The following is a 5,000-nucleotide window of genomic DNA, read 5'->3' as shown; positions in this document are numbered from 1 at the left end:
TTATTTATTTGTGTTAAAAAAGGTGAAATTCACCCACAGGAAGCACTGCCCTTAATTTCACTAAAGTGGATAATGGGTCTAACTATGAATTATGTAATAACAAGACCTCCCCAACCCTTCTATTTACTTTATCCTCCTTCTTAGGGCAAACTCTTAATTTTGTCCTGCCCCAGAAGATGTTTGAGATATACTTACCACTTCTGGGAGATATAAAAGGGAAGTTCAACCTATTTTTTTGTTATTAGGATAAACTTCACTTCATGGTGCACATGTACATAATGTCTTGTGATGAGAAGAAGGTTAAATTAGCCTGTGAAAACAATTCTAGGCAGTGTTTTTGAATAACCAAAGGCTTGTCCCCAGGAATCATTCACAACATCTTAATTATACACTTTTCTTGCAGTACACATAATTATGTTCTTCTTTCCCTGCCTCAAGCTGAGAAAAGTTTTTAATTCTTCCAAGTGCTGGAGGTTTACAGTCATTAAAGATGTCAAAGTACTTTTTGGAGAAGTTGGTAGGGAGGCGGAGTTAATACATGTAACGGACCGAGTTGTGTCCTCCCCGCCCCCCCAAATTCATATATTGGAGTCCTAACTCCTAGCACCTAAGAATGTGACTGTATTTGGAGAAAGGGCCTTTAAAGAGGTAATTAAGTTAAAATGAGGTCTTTAGAATGAACCCTAACCCAGGAGGACGTTTAGACATAGATAGGAATAGAGAGAAGACCACGTGAAGACACAGGCGAGGATAGCCATCTATAAAGCCAAAGAGAGAGTCCTCAGAAGAAACCAATCTTGCTGACACCTTAATCTAGAACTTCTAGCTCCCAGAACTGTGAGAAAATAAACTTCTGTTCTTTAAAGCCACCCAGTCTCTGTTATGGCAACCCTATCAGACTCACATACAGAGCAAGGCAATAGTGGCGAAAAAATCTTCAGTTGAACACTGACCTATCGAAATAGAAGATGGCGGATGGGGGGATGACATAGTAGGTTAAAAACAGACCAGAGGGATGTAGGCTCTCCTGTACCTATTTTTCTATTTGTTTCCCAACTGGATTGTGGTGTTGCTTAGAGCAGAGATGATGTCTAAGGTGTCTTCAACCCCTCTGCTCCTTGCACACAGTAGGCGCTCATGCATGCTTAGTGAACAGATCAGTAGCTAATGGGGGGAGTGGTGGCACCGAGCACTCACATGGTGTAATGCACGGATAAGAGAGCAGGCTCTGGTGGGAGGTGGCCCGAGGTTGAATCCCAGATCTGCCACTTTATTGGTCATCTCCAGGTTTCTCCATCTCTCCTTGCCTGTTTCCTTATGAGGAAAACAGACATCATCATTATACCCACCTCCTCAGTTTGCTGTGATTGTTGAATGCAAAAATCATGATTAAATTATTCAAAGTAAAAGCTCTTAGAAAGGTCCCTGGCATATAAAAGGTACTTATTAAGTCTTTGCTATTAAATTAGCCATTTCAAGAATGTCCAGCAAGTATGTGACAGGGGGAGCTCTGCTTTAATTGTTGACATAAAGCAGGACTCTGTGTCCCGGTGATGCTGTTCTCAGTTCTTTGGCCAAATTCCAACTTTCTTTTCTTTAGATGTAAATGCATTTTTTATTAAATCAGAAAAAGACACAGTATACATGGTATCAGCCAATCATGGCTACTTTGGGTTACATTTTAATACATTTGTGGTCCTGTTTACTCCTCTTTACAAGTATTAAAAAAAACCTCAGGTATTTGAATAATCTTTTGTAAATTTTTAGTATTAACTGGGGTTATGGGGAGGGTTTTATCAGAACACATCCTGAGAACATTAGGAAATTACAGACAGACTTGAGATAAGTGTCAGACAGAACAGATGAAGCCAGAAGTCACCCAATCCTCCCCACTCCGGGAGAGGAAGTAGATTTTATAAAGCTAAAAAGGAACTTCACAGCTTGCGTATTAAACAGCGAGGGCACTCTTACGTCAGTAGGGTTGCTAAGGCAGGCAGTTCTCATCAATTATTGGGTAACAACTATGTTTAGGTCAGAAAACTAGATACTGGGGGACTGGCAAAGGGTTGAGAAGAGTCAGAGAACGATAGAACACACATACAAATAAGTGGAGGCCAACATCTTTGCCTTGCTTAACTTCCTTGCAATCCTGGTGTGTATTAGAGAGAAGGATATGCCCAGATGCAGCAGAAAACTTAGCAGTTGTACCTAAACTCAGACCACTGTCTTGAGTGCACGGGAGACCTAAATTAACAGACAAGTTTAATTTGGGGAGAGCTTGTGTGAGAAAGTGAACTCTCCATAAGGTTTGATGGGTAAAAGGACGTAAAACGGTAGAGATGAGGAAAAGATGGAACCCATTACTCACAGAGAACCTAAGTTTCAGATTCAGTTACCCATTTAATCCTCTCAATGAGCCTAAAGGTGGATAGAGGTAACTAGCTTTATGCCTGGCGCATAGTGACAGGAGATAGGAACTGTGTGCCTTTTCACAAAAACAAATGCTGGGTGATGTCATCTTCACGTATATATATATAACTGAAGTATAGTTGATTTACAATGTTGTGTTAGTTTCAGGTGTACAGCAAAGTGATTCAGTTATATCTCTATATATCTATATTCTTTTTCAGATTCTTTCCCATTCAACAAGATATTGAGTATGGTTCCCTGTGCTATAGAGTAGGTCTTTGTTTTTTACCTGTTTTATATATAGTAGTGTGTATCTGTTAATCCCAAACTCCTAATTTTTCCTCCCCCTTTCCCCTTCGGTGACCATTAGTTTGTTTTCTATATCTGTGAGTCTATTTCTGCTTTGTAAATAAGTTCATTTGTATGATACTTTAGATTCCACATATAAGTGATATCAAATGATATTTGTCTCTGTCTGACTTACTTCGCTTAGTATGATAATCTCTAGGTCCATCCATGTTGCTGCAGATGGCATTATTACAGTCTTTTTTTGTGGCTGAGTAATATTCCATGTACACACACACACACACACACACACACACATATATATATATATATATATTTACCACATCTTCTTTACCATTCATCTGTTGATGGACACTTAGGTTGCTTCCATGTCTTGGCTATTGTAAATAGTGCTGCTATGAACATTGGGGTGCATGTATCTTTTCAAATTAGAGTTTTTGTCTTTTCTGAATATATGCCCAGGAGTGGGATTTCTGATCATATGGTAGCTCTATTTTTAGTTTTTAAAGGAACTTCCGTACTGTTCTCCATAGTGGCTGTACCAATTTACATTCCCACCAAAAGTGTAGGAGGGTTCCCATTTCTCCACACCCTTGCCAGCATTTATTATTTGTAGACTTTTTGATGATGGCCGTTCTGACTGGTGTGAGGTGATATCTCATTGCAGTTTTGATTTGCATTTCTCTAATAATTAGTGATGTCGAACATCTTTTCATGCGCCTGTTAGCCACCTGTGTGTTTTCTTTGGAGAAATGTCTTTGTAGATCTTCTACCCATTTTTTGATTGAGTTGTTTGTTCTGATATGAAGCTGATATTAAGTTGTATGAGCTGTTTGTATATTCTGGAAATTAATCCCTTGTCAGTCACATCATCAAACAGATATTTTACCGATACTTTCTCCTTTGTAAAGATTCCTCTTTTGTCTGAACTCTAATTGTTCCACTAATGTGAAAATTATGGTATACATTATATTTAATTATAACTCTCTGAGCATATGCAGTAGATGATTAAAATAAAGGAACCCATCAAGGTCCAGATATTTCCAAGCCTAGAGGCCTTGAGAGTGGCAACACCTAGTAGAATGTGTAAGGATGCCTTCAGCTGCAAGTTTAGTTTAGAATTCTCAACTAAAAATGGCTGAAAAACAGTGGACTTTGTCTCTCACGTTACAAAAAGTCCAGAGGTAGATGGTTCTAAGGCTGGCATAGCCCACAGAGCAACGTTATCAAGGACTCAGGTGCTTTCTATGTCTCTGCTCTGCCACCTTCAGGGCATCATCAATGTCTCCTCTCACAGTCATAGATAGCCACAGAAGCTTCAGGTGTCCTATGCAAATGTGACAACAATCCCTCAAAAATGGGGGGCAGAGGGAGGTTACTTCTTGTAAACACTTTTTAAATAACAAGAATAACTTACCATGGCCATGCATGCTGCTGTCCCCAGGAAGAATTCAGATCCTATCGACCTGGTTGGGACATATAACCATGAACAAATCCAGTCACTGGAAAGGAGCATAGAAGTATGATTGACCTAGCCCCTAGTGATTCATAGAACATGGAAGGTGAACCCTAGAATGAAACTAAGGCTCTCCCAATAAGGGAGAACGGGGAAGGGACAACCAATGGTGTCCACCTCAGTGAGATCACCATAGTCTCAGAGGACTTCATATTTCTTTTTCCTGGTCTATTTGGAGTTGACTTCATATTTTAGCTTTCAGAAGGCAATCTATTTCTCCTATTCTTGGGTCTGAATTGAGCGGTTGCCCATTCCTGTATCGACTCCAAGCATCTTGACTTTCTTGACATGTTTACAAAATTCTAAGGAAGGAGCCATACATGACATATTACCACCTCCTCTCTGTAATGTGCACTACAGTATAAAGAGGGCTTCTACATATGCTTTCACTGTTACTCAAAACAGCATTGTGAGAAGACCAAGACTTAGGTTAAATCAAAAGCTGTCTTGCCCAGAGTCAAACAGCTTTTATTTGCCCTGCGGCTCTGTCTTCTGACTCTTAGCCCAGTGTTTTTCTCTGCGGATGCTCAGAACAGCGCGGACAACACAACAAACACTCAACACAAACTTGTTAAATCAAAAGATTAACATTTACAATCTGGAAAGGAGTGCATATCATTTCTGTCATTTTTTTTTTCCAGGAGAGTTTGAGAAAATGTAAAGCACTATAACAAGACAGCCACTGGAGGTCACTATTATTTTACAGAAGGAGAATTTGTTATTTCAGAAAGAACAGGCTGATCCTGGGTTTAAATCCCTGGTGAAATGA

The sequence above is a fragment of the Eubalaena glacialis genome, chromosome 5 (assembly GCF_028564815.1).
Source record: "Eubalaena glacialis isolate mEubGla1 chromosome 5, mEubGla1.1.hap2.+ XY, whole genome shotgun sequence".
Lineage (NCBI taxonomy): Eukaryota > Metazoa > Chordata > Mammalia > Artiodactyla > Balaenidae > Eubalaena > Eubalaena glacialis.
The sequence above is the reverse complement of the archived record's forward strand: the minus strand, read 5'-3'. Positions refer to the sequence as shown.